At 42.0% G+C, this 6,000-nt stretch overlaps 1 pseudogene; it reads left to right on the plus strand.

Annotated features, from left to right (window-relative positions):
- The window catches only part of LOC122351828, an 84,400-nt pseudogene extending 78,834 nt beyond the window's left edge, over positions 1 to 5,566 (plus strand).
- Positions 5,567 to 6,000: the final 434 nt, after the last annotated feature.

Raw genomic sequence — 6,000 nt, forward strand, 5'->3', positions numbered from 1 at the left:
TAGATTTTTAATTACACTGACTGAATGTCTTAGTATCTGAAAGTTTGTTTATATATAATCCGTCTAAAAATCTGCATAATGTTTATTTGCATAAAGCAAACCGCACGGGGTAAGTTAGTAGAATATAATGGTTGGTGAATATAAGCTTTGTTGTATACGATGCTTTAATATTTCATGCCTGTCTCTGAGATGATTTCTTATCATCTGCAGTCCAGCATCCAGATCCAAACCAGCCGAAGCCCGAGGGGGGTGAGATGAGACCCCTGAATGGGGAGCCTCTGGGGGTGGTCACTAACTGGCCTCCGTCGTTACTGGCCTCTTTACAGCGCTGGGGCACCACGCAACCCAAGAGCCCCTGCCTCACCGCACTGGACAATGCCGGAAAACCCGTCTATACATTAACATACGGTACAGCAGAACCTCCCATTGAATCGAATGCAGCGATAATGTACTCGTTTATATCTTCTTCTTATATTATGCATTTTGCTTTTATTTATGTGTAGTGCTAGTGTACTCATGAACTCTCATTCCTAAGGGAACAGTGTAGGTTTGATTGTGTGTTTTTGTAAATATGTTTCCGTAGGGAAGTTGTGGACGCGGAGTCAGAAACTTGCCTATACGCTGCTGAACAAACTGAGCACCAGGAATGAACCACTGCTGCGGCCTGGAGACAGAGTGAGTGTCCTTTTCATGCACTTTCACATCCTTTTACACCTTGCATTAACTGTCCATTCTGTCATGCAAGATCCCGTTCCCCGCAGGATCCTGTCTTCTTTCATCACTGATCAAAGACATAGCAGGTTACCATAAAGTCATGTTCAAACAAACTAGTAGACTAAGTAGGCTTAGTAAATGTAAGTAAGTCCCAATTTCAATTCTCATACACTTTTCTAAGCTATTTTGTGATATCAAAAAGAAAAAAAAATCCAATAAGAAACTGTGTTAAAATAACAGAATTAACCAAAACCATTTAGTTTGACCATGTTTAGCTAAATTTTAATACAATTTAAATGACATGACCAACTTGGGTGCTGTGATAGTTTTATTATTAACTAAAATTATTTAAAACATTGTTTTGTTAAGAGAAATATTAGATTTAAAAACCTAGATTAAATCTTACATGACAATTAGAAATGTTTTAGTTTTATTTATATAAAATGTGTGTTTGCACAGAATACAAGTAACACAAAAACAGTAGCAGTGAATAACCTTAAAGGGACAGTTCACCCAAAAATGAACATTCTGTCATCATTTACTCACCCTGAAGTTACAAATCTGTATGATTTTCTTTGTTCTGCCGAACACAAAGGAAGATATTTTAAAGAAAGGAAGCAGGCTATTTTGGGTCACCATTGACTTCCATGCTAGGGAAAAAATTACTATAGGAATCAATGGTGACCCAAAACAGACTTACAGACTTTCTTTTTCTTTTTGGGTGAACTATTCCTTTAATGCAAGAGGTTCACATAAATCCTTTGTGTATCTCCGCAGGTTGCACTTGTGTTTCCCAACAATGATCCTGTGATGTTTATGGTGGCGTTTTATGGATGCCTTCTGGCGGAGCTGGTGCCTGTGCCCATAGAGGTGCCACTCACTAGAAAGGTATTAATCAGCATTACACCAGCACACAGACAACAAACACCATCAAAGATTTCAACCACGATAGAGCCCCCTGCAGGAAAACACACTATATGACATCCTCACATCACAGCATTATCCTTGAAAAAAAGCTTTTATTTTTTTTCAAAACTCAAACTACTGTATGGTATGAGCACGAATAGTATACTGCTAATCAAAAGATAAGTACTGTTTTCTAAGCATTGGTATGTGAGCATACGTGAATAACCAGTCACACGGTCCTTGGGATTTTCTCTTCTGTAAATGACCTGAATGTCTTCTATCTAAAGGTATTGTGAGCTGTCATGAGCTGAAGGCATCAAAGCGCATTAGGTTTGATTAATAGAGCTAATGTTCCTGATGGAGACGACTAATCCTTTAAAATGAAGGACAAGATACCACACACGATGCCTTAATGCCGTGCTAGTGATGAAAGGCGGAGGGGGAGTGAGTGGACTGCAGATGGGTGTTGTATTGATGACTGTGTGTGTCTCTCTCATCAGGATGCAGGCAGTCAGCAGGTGGGGTTTCTGTTGGGCAGCTGTGGGGTCACTCTCTGGCCCTGACCACTGATGCCTGTCAGAAGGGTCTGCCCAAAGCACAGACCGGAGAAGTTGTCACTTTTAAGGGTGGGTGATCCGTACAAGCCAGCCACTTCATCTCTGTTTAATGCTGCTGTTTCTTCTCCTCGGGTATAAAGCGTGTGTATGTTTTTACAGGCTGGCCACGGCTGCTGTGGTTCGTCACTGACGGAAAGCATGTGGTAAAGCCTCCTAAAGACTGGCATCCTCCATTAAGAGAGGCGCTAGCAACGAGATTGCATACATAGAGGTCAGAAACATTCTTTCTTTCTTTCTGCTTGTCTATCTGTCCATCCATCCATCATCTATCTATCTATCTATCTATCTATCTATCTGCCCATCCATTTATCATTCTATCCCTTTCCTTTTTACTTTTTATCTAATCTGTCTGTCTCTGTCATCCATCCATCCGTCGGTTTATCTGATCATCTATCCATCCGTCTCTCTAACTGTGTGTCTGTCTTTCTGAACGCAGTATAAGACCAGTAAGGAGGGCAGCACTATGGGCATCACGGTGTCTCACTCTGCTATGCTGGCTCACTGTCATGCTCTCACACAGGCCTGCGGATACACAGAGGGTGAGTGTGTGTGTGTGTGTGACTTCCACGCAAACACACAGGCTCTTCTGAGACCGGCCACTGCAGGTCTAGAGTGTCCTACTTCCACTCTCTAAATAACCAGACACAGCAGCTCCTGCAGTGAACACACTCTTACCCTCTTCTTCCACCTCTGTATAAACCTTTAAAACTGGTTTGCACATGTAATTGTTATCCAGGGGGAACTAAGATTAAAAAAAGAAGGTTTTAATATAATGGTTTATTTGCTGCTGTCACATACATCACACCATTTATTACTGGATTATACACCACAAAATATTTACTGTGATTTTACTCACTGTAGGTGAAATTATAACAAATGTTTTGGACTTCAAGCGAGATGCTGGTCTGTGGCACGGGGTCCTCACGGTAAGTCAGACACATGTTCGATATGTTCGCATACACTCACACTGATACAGAGTTAGATCCCTTCGCGCTCATCCAGCTGTCTTTTGCTTTCTTAACCTGTGTCCTTGGCAACGGCTGTCATGGTGATGTTCAGAGTGTGATGAACCGAATGCACGTGATCAGCATCCCGTACTCACTGATGAAGGTCAACCCTCTCTCCTGGATCCAGAAAGTCCACACCTATAAAGGTGAGCCTGTGTGTCATGATCTTTTACCACAGAACTATGACCACTTATGTGTGGATAAATCAAATGAATTAAATAAGATGTAGTTGCTGTTTATTTAAAATTGAAATGTATTTTCTTCAGATTAGGGGCTTTTTATTGGCTCAGTTCCAAGAGTTTATTCCAAACTTCTTTTTATTCCACTGATCTCAAACCTCCGAACAGCAGAGTACTCTATACTCCACGTTTCTTCAGATCATATGTATTATGAAGATTCATTCATAATATTGAAAAAAGACACTTTTGCCACCTACAGGTGGAATGATGTAACTACAGAAAGAGGAGTTTGTGAACTTTTTATACAAAATACATTCTGCTGGATTAAAATTGTTCAAAAATGTTGTGTATTATGCAAACAGAGCATTTTAAGAAAACCTGCAGATTTTGCAGTGACACGTAATTTTAAGTTTAATACTGCTTCTCTGTGCAGACGGTAAGAAACGTTTCACATCATAGCTGTTACTACACTGATTACTTGCTGTATGACTGTCTGCATGTTTCCATGTCCTGTTTTTCAAACAGCGCGTGTAGCAGTGGTGAAATCCAGGGACATGCACTGGTCACTTTTAGCGCAGCGGGATCAGAGAGACATCAGTCTCAGTTCTCTCCGCATGCTCATCGTTGCTGATGGAGCAAACCCATGTGAGTAAACACTTAATTCCAAATCGAATGGAACTCATCCTTGACTCTCACTAGAACATTAAGCATGCTGTGTATATTGAAATGCAGGGTCTATTTCGTCCTGCGATGCCTTCCTCAACGTCTTTCAGGCCCGTGGTCTTCGGCCAGAGGTGATCTGCCCATGTGCAAGTTCTTCCGAGGCCATGACTGTCGCCATCCGCAGGTACACCGGTGACATTACAGCAGCTTACTACTGTGAAACCACCACTGTGCTTGTACATGCAGGACTCCGCTTATTATTTCATATAGCGTCTCAGAAAGGACAATGGCATTTTGCATTTCGCTTTGCATATGGCAGTGTCATTTTCCAGAGCCCAAATGCATGTCGACTGACTGTGTCTGTGTGTGTTCAGGCCTCCAGAGATGGGTGTTCCTCCTCCGGGTAAGGCAGTGCTGTCCATGAGCGGTCTGAGTTATGGGGTGATTCGAGTAGACACAGAGGAGAAGCTCTCCGTGCTCACTGTCCAGGATGTAGGACAGGTCATGCCTGGAGGTGAGACCTGCTTTACTGAAAAACAGCTTTGACTGGATGAAAAGTGTGATTTAAAATGATATGTTTTTATGGCAATCCATGTTTAACATTCTATTATTCCGAATTTTTGATTTCTCTTGTGAACTAATGTACTGTCTCTGTGTGTGTGTGTGTGTGTGTGTGTGTGTGTGTGTGTGTGTGTGTGTGCAGCGCTGGTGTGTGTGATCCGGGTGGAGGGCACGCCATACCTGTGTCGAACGGATGAGGTTGGAGAAATCTGTGTGAGCTCCAGCAGTACAGGAATCTCCTACTATGGTCTGCCAGGCATGACCAAGAATGTTTTTGAGGTATACAGAAGGTCCGATGATTTGTATAGATTTAGAGTTGTTCAATTAATATTAGATTTTGGTTTTATTTTGATTAAATGCGCAACCTTAGTTAGTTAGTTAAATATTTCTGTCAAAGATTCACTGAGCCATTCTGTAGGCATTTTGTTATTACACTTTACAGAAATGTCTGAGCTTATGATTCAAGCAGTCTCTAGAAAGGCTTGAGCATTTTCCCTACGACAATATAGATAACGAAAACCACTCACCATTGCAAAGAGCTATAAGCTATATGTTATCATCCTGTTAAAAAGTTTGTGATGCTTGTCTAAAACAAAGACGAAATAAAATTGCTTTCAGACCATTCCCGTGACGTCATCAGGAGCTCCAATCAGTGACAGACCCTATACACGCACATCTCTCCTGGGATTCATCGGGCCGGTGGGTTCACATGTCTTAAACCATTGCTTTTGAAACAGAACCGTCTTTTAAATCAACACATCTTTTCTGGATTGTTTCTCGTATTACAGGATAATCTGGTGTTTGTGGTGGGAAAGATGGATGGCTTGATGGTGGTGAGCGACCGGAGACATAACGCAGATGACGTGGTGGCCCAGCGCTGGCCGTGGAGCCCATGAAGTTTGTGTACAGAGGAAGGTAGCTCAAGCGTCATTTACTCTCGACTTGAGATGAGCATGAATCTCTGCTCAGACTGAGGGCTGCATCTCTGTTCTCTGTCAGGATTGCGGTTTTCTCTGTATCGGTGCTGCATGACGAACGCATTGTTGTGGTGGCAGAACAGAGACCAGACGCCTCGGAGGAGGATAGCTTCCAGTGGATGAGTCGTGTGCTGCAGGTCAACACACTCACATTTACACACACTGCATAGACTTCTATTGTCTTTTTAACACAGCTAGTTAAAAACATATTTTAAAAGCTGCAGTCAGTTAGTTTTGCCTCTTTTTCGCTATCTATGTTTATAAAATCTGGAACTGGAATTATATCCCATGCCGTGAATTAAGCTCCGGCAAGGACGAATCTAATGTTTTGAGGTGAATGTGTAGCCTTCAGCCACTGCTGTACTTAATAATCACA

Source organism: Puntigrus tetrazona, chromosome 9 (assembly GCF_018831695.1).
Source record: "Puntigrus tetrazona isolate hp1 chromosome 9, ASM1883169v1, whole genome shotgun sequence".
Taxonomy (NCBI): Eukaryota; Metazoa; Chordata; class Actinopteri; order Cypriniformes; family Cyprinidae; genus Puntigrus; species Puntigrus tetrazona.